The sequence below is a fragment of the Bombina bombina genome, chromosome 5 (genome assembly GCF_027579735.1).
Source record: "Bombina bombina isolate aBomBom1 chromosome 5, aBomBom1.pri, whole genome shotgun sequence".
NCBI lineage: Eukaryota > Metazoa > Chordata > Amphibia > Anura > Bombinatoridae > Bombina > Bombina bombina.
Genome location: NC_069503.1, coordinates 625,067,683 through 625,073,344, shown reverse-complemented (window position 1 = coordinate 625,073,344; position 5,662 = coordinate 625,067,683). Strand labels below are relative to the sequence as shown.

At 41.3% G+C, this 5,662-nt stretch overlaps 1 long non-coding RNA gene across 1 annotated transcript; it reads right to left on the bottom strand.

The window, feature by feature from the left end:
* Positions 1 to 319: 319 nt before the first annotated feature.
* On the bottom strand, positions 320 to 776 carry LOC128659454 (uncharacterized). Its single transcript, XR_008402395.1, has 3 exons — positions 658 to 776; positions 493 to 558; positions 320 to 411 (listed from the first exon to the last, which is right to left on the bottom strand). It is a non-coding gene; the product is annotated as an uncharacterized LOC128659454 (long non-coding RNA).
* Between the last annotated feature and the right edge of the window lie 4,886 nt (positions 777 to 5,662).

Genomic DNA, 5,662 nt, shown 5'->3' with positions numbered 1-5,662 from the left:
TATGTGTTTGTGTTTTTATATATATATATATATATATATATATATATATATATTTTTTTTGTTTTTAAAAAAAATATATACACATATTAATAAAATTGATATATATATATATGTGTATATATATATATATATATATATATGCATACATATCTATTGTTTTATATATATATATATATATATATATATATATATATATATATATATATATATATATATATATATATATATATATATATATATATATAAATAAATATAATGTTTGTAGAATAGATATATCACCATAAAAAAAAAAAAAATCACCTGATGTTCCTTGATGAACCTCATCTTCTTCATGGCCCTCCTCGTCCTCTTGTTCCAAATGTTCTTCATCTTGTTCCAAATGTTCTTCTGACTCTGTAGGCTCTACATGTCCTAAAATTATTATTACAAATAAATTTATATTTATAAAATATATATGTTAAAGAAATCTCAAAGAATTTTTTTTTAGATTACCTTCAATGTTATCGATATCTTCTTCTCCTTGCTCATCCATTGCATTATTATTTGGAGTGCTATTATCTATAGCATTATAAAAAAAAATAGTTAAAAGATAAATTTACTTTAATACCTGGCTTTGAATTTTTTTTTTTCTCGAAATTACAGTTACATTTTTTATACCTGTGTCTTGAGTCCTATCTTTATCCATAAAAACTGTGGGCAATGGGTCTGATTCCCCTTCAGAACTAGAATTGGTATCAATGGGAAGAAGGTACCTTGGAGCTCTTCTTCTTTTGACTATTAAATAATATAAAATACAAAATTTGTGAAAATATATTCTTAAAAATCCAAACACACAAAAAATTTGTCTGAAAATCCTATAAAAAATTGATTCATTCACACTTATCTGCAGGCAATGGTAATCTTTTAATCCTATTATTGTTTAACTTGTTTATCTTATTGAAAATATTCCAATTAAAAACTATACATTTTTAATACTTAAGATTATATAATTAAACTATATTTATATCTATATTGCTTACATTTTTTAAGATAACTCTTTATCAAAGTGCGCATTTTAGATTGCCTCCGGTACAAGTCGTTATATCTTTTCAGACATTGTTTCCTCGTTCGTTTTTGCCAAGAGACTCTCCTTACTCTTCGCACCATTTCACAGAGAATTCGGTTTCTTGTGTCCTGGTCCAAAGTGAAAATCCCTTTCCTTTTTTTTGGAAAATATTTATCCATAGTGTAAGAAATAATCAATAATTCTCCAATAGAGAACTTCTTGGATCGTGGCATTTTCTAAATATTATTCAATCTCTACTCACTGACGGGACTAATTTTTTTTTTTTTAAATGCGCAATTTTGTAAGCTAATACCTATTTTTACAAATAGCACTCAATTTTGATACATATTTTGTAAAATATTATCAAGAATCGTATTTTAGTATACAACTTGATGTTTTTTTTTATCCATTTTAATAACAATGAAACATTGTATAGAACTGCGCCACAACAGCACTATTTTTTTGGCAACATTAACAAATGTTACATGTATCCGTTGATAAGGTGAAATAAAATTAAAGATACATATAACAATGTAATGATATTTAAATTTAATATTGTTATTCATAACCAAATTATCTTTATTTACATGTAAAATTGTTATTAAAAACAAAAATGGAAATCCAGGTATTCCATATGAAAAATAAACTGTGACATATCTTTCCAGAACATCAGACAGTATACGCCCATTTTCATCAACTACATTTAGATACTTTTTTGGAAACCGTTATAAAAGAAAACTTTATTTAGTTTGTATCAACACTTTAGTTATTTTTTGCGCTCTATTGTATCACATTTTTACAATGGCATCTTCCCAAGCTGGAAAGACCAAAAGCGGGAGAAGTATCATGTTCACTCATCGGCAGAATTGCATTTTGGTTGAAGCTGTTATCGAACACTACGATGAAATCATTGGGTACCAAGCAAGAACTGTAAACCCACAGAGAAAGAGAACAATTTGGACACAAATCAGTAGATCTGTTTCAGCTGAAGGAAGTTTTCCTAAGGATGTGCGGGCTTGTCGGAAGAGAGTAACTGATATTAGAAAAAACATAAAGAAAAAGGTTTGCAGGGAAAAGCAATCTGCCAAAGGAACCGGTGGAGGCCCTGGATATAGGGCCGAATTAACGGACTTTGAACAGATGCTTTATGCACGGATGGGTGATGCCGTTGTGGTTGGCCTGGATGTCCCAGCAGACACTATGGATTTTAGAGGTAAGTTAAATGTAAACGACACCCAAATTTTGTTGTTCATGATTTAAAAAAAGAGAATGAAAAACTATATATCTTTATTATTGAAATCTATTATGTAATTATTTCGATTCAATAGATATTCCTTTATGGAAAGTATATGTAGATATGCTCAATATCTCTTTAATTTTGTAGATTTCTGCTATTGGATATTAAAATTGTGATTAGTTTACATTTTTATTTGTCAGATAAGGATTATGGAGAAAATGGAGACATGAACTATAATAAAAGTAATCTAGTCAGTGTTATAACTATCTATTGTCTATCTAAATCGATCTAAATATTTGAAATTGTGTTTTTATCTATAATTATTGAAATTTAATACAAGTATATTTATATTATTTAGAGCAAGAAGATGAGGGACGTCAGGAAGAGGAGATTGATGCACAAGAGGATCAACCTTTGGAAAATGAATTCACCTCACAAGACCAAGAACCCTCCACATCCACAGTACAAAGAGAAGAAGGGGAGAGTAAGTTATTTGTAAAAAACAACCAATAGTTGTTATATATTTTAATAATAATTAACAACCAGATGAGCACTGATGATAACTTGTGGTCTAATGTATATTTTGATTGTATAAATCGATGCAGTTGATATTCTAATATTATTTTTATGTTGTTGTAGGTGTTCGTGCTTTACTACAATCGATGCAGGCAGTGACGTGCTGTCATAGGAGGCAGGGGAGGCAGCGCCTACCCTGTCCTATGTGTGTAATTACACTCACTTTATTTATAATGTTAAAAATAAAAAAAATATATATTTTTTATTTTTATATATACATTTTTTTTAGGTAACCAAGGTACCCCCCTCCCCCCCCCCACCTCTGCCACCTGCCACCCAGTGGCACTTAAGTCTCTGTCTGCAGCCCATACCGTATCTTATAGAGGCTGCTCTCTAAGCAGCTGCCGGAGTGTGATGTCAGAGCTCAGCTCACTGCTCCATGTCTAAGTGCTGCTAGAGACTGCGCCACCCAGTGGCACTTAAGTCTCTTTGCAGCCCATACAGATCATATTAGAGGCTGCTCTCTAAGCAGCTGCCTGAGTGTGACGTGGGTGTCAGAGGCTCAGAGCTCACTGCTATTGGAGGCTTGCTCTAGTAGGACTGGCGGGAATCAAGGACAAGAAGAGAGAAGAGACCGGAGAAGACAGAAGAGCTGAGTGCTGAGCCTGACAGTGCTGAGATGGACCTGCCCTGGATAACGGTAAGTAAAGTATTTTATTGCCCTGTTTGTGAGCCAGGCAGCCTACAGGTCTACAATGACAATCTAGAGAGAGTAAGTTACACTATGGTACTGTACTGGTGCTGGTGTAATTTTATTTTCTCAACTTTTTTTTTTCAACTTTTTTTTTTTTCTTGCGACCCCCCCCTCCCCCCCCCACGGCCCCCCCCTCGCCCCCCGCGGCCCCCCCTCACCCCCCCGCGGCCCCCCCTCGACCCCCGCGGCCCCCCCCCACTGGTACATGACAGTTTTAAATCAGAGCATTGCCTTGGTAACCTGGGACAGCACTCTGATTTCAAACTGTCATTTCCTGCTGAGAGGGAAAGAAGCTGCCTGTGTGTGTGTAATGCAGTTGCCCGGTGCCATAGTGTGAAGTGCTCAGTCAGACAGTGTCACCATGTCTAGCAGAGCTGCAGATTAAAGGTATGTGCACTGCTCAATTTGCTTGGTAATGGTACACCACTGCTGACTTCAGAACCTCCATTTCATCCCCTGTGTCTCCCCCACCCCTCCTCCCCTGGGTCTCCCCCCCACCCCCCCTCCCCTGGGTCTCCCCTCCACCCCCCCCCCTGGGTCTCCCTCCCACCCCCCTCCCCTGTGTCTCTCCCCCCCTCCCCTGTGTCTCTCCCCCCCTCCCCTGTGTCTCTCCCCCCTCCCCTATGTCTCTCCCCCCCTCCCCTATGTCTCTCCCCCCCTCCCCTATGTCTCCCCCTGTATGTTTCTCTCCCCTCTGTCTCTCTCTCTCCCCTCTGTCTCTCTCTCTCTCCCCTCTGTCTGTCTCTCTCTCTCCCCTCTCTCTCTCTCTCTCCCCCCTCTCTCTCTCTCCCCTCTGTCTCTCTCTCTCTCCCCTCTGTCTCTCTCTCTCTCCCCCTCTGTCTCTCTCTCTCTCCCCCCTCTCTCTCCCCTCTGTCTCTCTCTCTCTCTCTCCCCCTCTGTCTCACTCCCCTCTATGTCTCTCTCTCTCCCCCATGTCTCTCTCTCTCCCCCATGTCTCTCTCTCTCCCCCATGTCTCTCTCTCTCCCCTCTGTCTCTCTCTCTCCCCTCTGTCTCTCTCTCTCCCCTCTGTCTCTCTCCCCTCTGTCTCTCTCCCCTCTGTCTCTCTCCCCTCTGTCTCTCTCTCTCCCCTCTGTCTCTCTCTCTCCCCTCTGTCTATCTCTCTCCCCTCTGTCTCTCTCTCTCCCCTCTGTCTCTCTCTCTCCCCTCTGTCTCTCCCTTTCTCCCTCCTCCTCTGTCTCTCCCTTTCTCCCTCCCCCTCTGTCTCTCCCTTTCTCCCTCCCCCTCTGTCTCTCCCTTTCTCCCTCCCCCTCTGTCTCTCTCCCCTCTGTCTGTCTCTCTCTCCCCTCTGTGTCTCTCTTTCTCTCTCTCCCCCTCTGTCTCTCTCCCCTCTGTCTCTCTCTCCCCACTGTCTCTCTCTTCTCTCTCTCCCCTCTGTCTCTCTCTTTCTCTCTCTCCCCCTCTGTCTCTCTCTCCCCCTCTGTCTCTCTCTCCCCCTCTGTCTCTCTCTCCCCTCTCTCTTCTCTCTCTCCCCTCTGTCTCTCTCTCTCTCCCCCTCTCTTCTCTCTCTCCCCTCTGTCTCTCTCTCTCTCCCCCTCTCTTCTCTCTCTCCCCTCTGTCTCTCTCTCCCCCTCTGTCTGTCTGTCTCTCTCTCCCCTCTGTGTCTCTCTTTCTCCCTCTACCTCTCTCTTCTCTCTCTCTCCCCTCTGTCTCTCTATCCCTTCCCCTCTGTCTCTCTATCCCTCCCCCTCTGTCTCTCTATCCCTCCCCCTCTGTCTCTCTCTCTCTCACCGCATCTCTCTCTCCCCCTCTGTCTCTCTATCCCTCCTCCTCTGTCTCTCTCTCCTCTCTCTCTCTCTCTCTCTCTCTCTCTCTCTCCCTTCTGTCTCTCCCTTTCTCCATCCCCCTCTGTCTCTCTCTCCCCCCTCTCTCTCTCCCTTCTGTCTCTCCCTTTCTCCATCCCCCTCTGTCCCTCTGTCTCTCTCTCTCTCTCTCTCTCTCTCCCATCTGTCTCTCTCTCTCCCCTCTCTCTCTCCTCTGTCTCTCTCTCCCCCTCTGTCTCTCTATCCCTCCCCCTCTGTCTCTTTATCCCTCCCCCTCTGTCTCTCTCTCTCTCTCTCCTCTCTCTCTCTCTCTCTCTCTCTCTCTCTC